We start from the raw sequence: 6,249 nt of genomic DNA, 5'->3' as shown, positions 1-6,249 counted from the left end.
CCCTTTGGAAGAYGTAGACAGTTCCAGCTCTCAACCTCTCTGGTCTATTTGCACTCTATTTGCACTAAGAAGGGTTGACCAACACACTCTACCCAGCCCAAATGAACCTACTTTTTAAATCACCTCTGTGCTTCACATGAGGCAAATAAGGTCTTGTTTGCTTATTATTACTATTGCCACTTTGTAACTCTCTCCATAACCTCATTTAATAGCAGAGCTCAGAGGTCAGTTATGAAAAGGCCAAACTKGAGCAGAGCTAGCTAATATACTGGCAACCCAAGATTTATGAAATCAGTCCCTTCTATTCCCCAATTAAGTTTTAAAGCTTTCTTTGACTTTAGCAGGAATAATGTTAAACTCCCAGAGATTAATATTTTTAATCAACTTCATTTGATTCTCATCATATTTGAAAGYTGTTTTCAGAAAGTGGGGTGGAGGAGTTGGGGAAATCAATACTTTGGAGCAATGCCCAACTAACTCGCTGTGGAGACAGTATATGGAGAGAAAGAGAGTGAGTAATCACCTTCTCCAAGACAGAAATATCACATGCAGATATTTCCATAGTGTAAATAGGCCTGGTAGCCAGCATCACCTATTAAAGTYGTATGATACAGTTCATTAATACTACATTATCACTTGCTTCACCTTGGCAGCTTTTACTGCTTGGCCTGGAAGATTTCACTGCATGCCAAGAGTTCTTCAAAAGGATGCCTTTCCTAGTATTATCCAAAGCAACTCTTTCTTTAACCCTGCCCAAAGGTAAAACAACAATAACAGAGACCAACATAAGAATATATATATACACACACACTTCCATAACAGCAATGAATGCCAAAGTGTGGAGACCACTTAATTTCTTCTTGGACTTAAAAAGAAGGCAAATATGACACACATGGAAGAGATTGGAAAATAAAGCTGTTCATGATTGACAGCAGAGTCAGTGTTTTATACCCCAATGTGTTCACAGTAATTGAGTGTGAGAAGTTGAGTCAGCAGATGATTTATACAACAGTCAAAGTTGATTCAAGGCCACCATCATCTTAAGGTGTTAGTTCTATATTTTAATTCAGGGTAAAAAACTACACTATTTTCCTGGCACCTCATTCTTTGGGGATGTACCTCAGCTGCATATAGATCCCTCCCATTTACCACAAGCTTTCACCTGAAGCAGAAAGCACATCCTACAGTTTTATCAATTGTCATACAACAACCAACACACCTCCCAAGGCCTCAGCTGCTAGAGCAAAACAGCTTTTATCTTGGGKAAAAAAATTAGACATTTTAAGAAGTGTTTTTTTTTCCTCCCCCTCCACAACATAAGGGATTAGTAACACTGGTGTACCCAATAAGTTGCTTCCCAGACAAATACAAAGCAAAGCTGAAAGCAAGCAATAAACTAGCTCCTAGCAGAGCTGCATGAGGGAATGAAGCAGTAAATAAAAGTGCATGTGTGAGGAGAATAAGAAAATTGTCAGAGGGGAAAAAAAGAAAAAACAGCACTCAGAACTCATGGCAGGGCTGCAGAACAGCCCTGCAGCAGAGGAAAGARGAGCACAGCACCAGGGAGGCACAGGCTGCAGTCAGGGACTGCACAAGGAAACCCAAGGCAAGCGCTGAGCCACCAAGCCTGTGATATCATTACTGTATATACAGCTTCCAGCTCTCAGCAAGGTGCCCGTGCCACCAGCTTTGCTGCAGCTCAGGCAGCTGCAGAAAGGCAGAAGCTGCTCCTTCCCTTTAAGCCCTCTACCCTCACCCCCGAGGGGCAGGCACGTAGTCACCACTGACATCACCACCTAAATGCACATCCCAAACACTGCCAGCTCAGAAAGCTAATCTAAAGAAAATAAATAAATCTAAAGAAATGATAATAAAAACTTCTTACCACCAAAGTCCCCCAAAATAAAAAGGAAACCCTGCTCTTCAATCAGCTCCCTGCAGCTGAAGGCCATGCTGCCCTTACTCTCCAGCTCCAACACCCCCACCTTTCTGGTAGTACCTTATTAAGGACTCAATTAGCACAGGATATATCCAGTCCATTCCCATTCCCCTCTCACTCTCCCACCTCCACAGCTGAGTGTGGTGGCAATCAACACTTGAGAACAAGCAGCTGAGAAACTACTCAGCTCCCTCCTGCTCAACTATAAGATTTCTCTCTCCTGGCAACAGTGCCAAACCGAAAATAACACGTAGTAAATCAAAACACTTCTTTGCTTATGTTACTAATGACACCTCAGATTACCAGCACTTAATTGAATTTACTTTTCAGTATGCTTTTGGCATTCTGTATTTCCATCAGCTCAGACAATAAAAATCAATTCCTATAAGGCAATTTCATTTAGGTTTATACTCTGTTTTATATTCAGTTTCCCAGTGCTGCAACACTTCAGTGGCAAATCTGTGGAGGACTGTTTATAAGAACTTCTACGAAAATAAAGCAGACCCATAGTGAGGGAAGGCATCTTAACAGGCAAATGACTTTAAAACCGAATTCATACACAGGAAAAACAATACCCTAGAGAAAAAGTGGTTTGGCCAACTACATTTGGCCAGATTCACTACTGAGATCTCAAATACACATGAGAAATATAGTTATGTGCATAAATATTTGGAGATTGTGATACAGATAAATATATTTATTAACCATTTTTTTCTGCTAAAATTCCTATCAAACTTTATACAAAATGCCGCTGAAATGTTCCTCCAGGCAAAACTCTACCATATAAAAGGCCTTTGTCTTGAAATGAAGTCTTCATATACTGATCATTATGGATGAAGAGCAATCACACTGATGTAGACACGATGCCTGATTCACAGTACATGAATTTAACCGCCTACAGGGTGTCTTGAGACCCTTGCCTGGACCTTTGGGCACAGTCCCTTTTGTTTATGCATGGTGGAGCAGTGTGAAAGCCACTGTACGCAGTAAGGGAAGAAATTGATACTATGAGCCACTCCTGGAAAATTATTGACTGTTTTGTTTTAATGTAAATATTTTTTTCATTCATCCTTGAAGTAGGAATGAAAATGCCAGTCTTGCCTTCTGCTGTGGGCCGGAGTGAGGTGGCAACATTGCAGACGCAACAACTAACAGCTAGGAGAGGAAGAGTAATACTCAGCCTGCTTTGCTTTTTGCCTTTTTGGCTGTCCCAGTGGCACTCGGTGAACTCACAGATTTCAGAGTTGTGCACTACATCTCTAGGGAAAGTGGGTCATCCTGATCCTGTCAAAGTAGTGCTGTGCTCCACATGAAGAAATGTCTTTACGTTTTGGTGAGCTCATTTGTGACAGTAAGGTGACATTTTGGTCCTGAATCAGTTCATTTGCACAAGTTTAGGTACATCAGATTTGCAGAAGCAWCTTCCGTTGACTTTTCCCCCTTTTCCCTTTTCCCTCAGTGGTAGGAAGGGAGGGAGGCCTGAAAGATAGAGGCACTGGCCTTGGCAGTGGTCTCACCCCACTGCCATCACCTGCTGCAAACACAAAGTCATGTCCTCGTGTCCATCCATCCACCTGCAGAAGCCCTGAGCGTCTCCTGAGGGACAACTCATAACCATGGACTAAAACAAACATAGATTTATAAATAAGAGCACCTACAGCATTATCCTTCCAAATACACGCGTGCAGCAATGTACTTTCAAATACATGCATCCATTAGCTCATTATAATCTAAGAAACGATGGAGCATGTCCTTTGCAAATCAGATCCTGCCATCTGGGCAAGTGTGGCGTGGCGCCTCGGCTCACGCTGCTGTGCAGTCGTTATRCACTCATTTGGCAGGCTCTTGAGGAAGGAAACTTCCTGTTCTTCAATGTTTTTCTTGCTACTAAGATTACATCTCCCCGTGCTTTGCCAAAATGTCTCCTCTAGATCACCGCTGTGCGCAGTGAGGACTCCCAGGCTTGGCCGGATGGGTGCCAGGAGCACCCCCCTGGGGGGATGACTAGTCCTTCACTGCAGGCTTCCTCTTTGCTCACTACTGTGAGAAGCAGGACAGATGGGAAGAGGAAATGCAAGGAAGAACCTGAGGAGACAGGCCATGTCATAATTTTTGAAAAAGACAAAATACCTCAACACGAAAAAAAAAAAAAAAAATCCACTCTACAAATATGTTCCTAATAGTGTTCCTCAAGGCTAACAGTCCCTCAGGCTATGATGAGGGTATTAAGTGGTGCTGCAAATTCTGGAAAATTCCAAATTCTGGAAAAGTCCTTTTGGTTCAGCATTACTTTGAATTTGAATACCCCAGAGATGTTACTGTTTTCCCAGAGACGCAGCTAAACTGGGGAATTTCTGGCTTTGTATAAAAAAAAATGAAGATCAGGGTTGTTTTTTCCTGGCTTGATTTTGATGGTCAGGGTCAACAGGGAAGGCAGACGTCCTGTCACACATTCTCAGTGCGGCAGTATAGAAGCTCTGTGGAGACTGCACACAGCCTCACAGCAGGAGGTGGCCAAAGTCCCCTCCACTTTGGGGACCAAGAATAAGAAAAAAAAAAAAAGGCACAAAATTTCTCTTGGCTGTGGGATTTAGCCAGCTCACTTCCTGAGGTTGCATGTCTCCCTTCCCGATGTCAGCCTGCTGTGGAGTGAGAGCTGTACAGAGCTGGCAGGGCTGGCAGAGGGGAATCTTCATGTGCTTGGCTAAAACTCTTGAGCACACTGCAACTCACAGAGGACATATTGAGCTACAGGGGATGCTACAGGATATATAGAGAAGATTGGAGGAAATGTGTAGCCTATGAGGGTAATGTTTATTTCTTAATTAATTTTTTTTTAGTTCCTCTAAGTTCCTCCTTTTTTTCAGTTCCACTCAGGGTTTGACTGCATTTCTTGTTCTTCTCCCTCCAGAGTTTCAGCAGTACTATGTGAAACTTAAGACTTTGTCATTGTACCTCTCACCTTTCAGTTTTATCCAGAAYATTAGCAGGACCCAAGTGGCTACTGTCTTTTTGTTGTTGTTGTTTGCAGACATTTCTCAATGTTTTAAATAAATTCAGAGAAAAAGGTCATAGATGGTTTTATTTTTTTAGATAATTAAATCCACGTAGTAATACATTACACAAGTAGCAGTCTTGTTCTTACACCAGAAAACTTCTGTGTAAGATTATTCAGCTCCATATTTATTTTGAATAGATAAACTGGTAATAAATACATTATTTCAAGGCCTCTGCTGTATATTATGAAACAGGAGAAAGATTTTTCTTTAAGCTTATGAATTACTAAATTATCATAAAAATGTATGTGTATAAATATTTCCATAAGCCCTCCTGATTAGATTACTTTGAAATGATAGAGTACACTTTGATTATTCTCTCCTGCTTTGCAATAGGGATTTAAACTGTGAGTACTTCAGGAACATCTCCTTTTAGTACTGTAGCAAATGGCACCGGGTGAACAATAAATCATGAAGCAGAACAGGAAGTGGTAGAGACTTTAATTCACAGAATTCTTTTCCTGTGTGAAAGATGATAAAATTCCCACTGCACACAGATTTTTTTTTTTTTAAGTTGCACTCTATTTATTAAGTAACATAGAGGACATTTAATACAAACTGTTTTTGTTGCTTCTTATACTCCTCCTAAAAGACAATCAAACAGCGCTGCTACGAACCCCAAGACCCTAAGCTCTGCAGATAGATGTCACGYTGGTGCAACCGCTGAGCAGCGAAGGCCTTAGCTGCTCTCTCACAGGACTGAGCACACACTGTTTTCACTTCCTCCTTTTGTCAAGCGGCTGCAGTCGCAGGTGCTGGGCAGGCTCCCCCGTCTCCGGTGCCGTGTCCGCACGTCGTGGCGGGACGTGTCTGCTGTTCGGGAGAGCCAGGCACGGGACCCGGTGGTTTGGTGTCCACAGCWGGCTTGACAAGGGGGCTGCGGCTGCAGCGAAGAAGTAGAGTTGAGGGCTGGGGAGCAGCAGAGAAGGATCCCTATATCCTATACATCATAGGGATGTGTGACCAGAGCACACGAGGTCCAAAGGAAGAGAGAAGGAAAAAGTTTGCAGGTTCTCAGTAGCAATTGCTGGCAAAGCAGAATTTTAGAGATCACGGAATATAAACAGAGCAGCTTGTCTGTGGCTTAGCACACAGCTAAGCTCTGCTGCAGGGCAAGGTGTAGCAGAAGTGTGGTGGGCAAACGCACTTACCTTGCCCTTCTATAGCAGGTTGGGAAAGGAGAGGGGCTGTTTGGATATCTATGTGGTGGGAGCTCCATTTATGCTAAGAGACTCCATTGAGGGGCTTACAAAG

Source organism: Nothoprocta perdicaria, unplaced genomic scaffold (assembly GCF_003342845.1).
Source record: "Nothoprocta perdicaria isolate Ctin4 unplaced genomic scaffold, notPer1 scaffold_40, whole genome shotgun sequence".
NCBI lineage: Eukaryota > Metazoa > Chordata > Aves > Tinamiformes > Tinamidae > Nothoprocta > Nothoprocta perdicaria.
The sequence above is the reverse complement of the archived record's forward strand: the minus strand, read 5'-3'. Positions refer to the sequence as shown.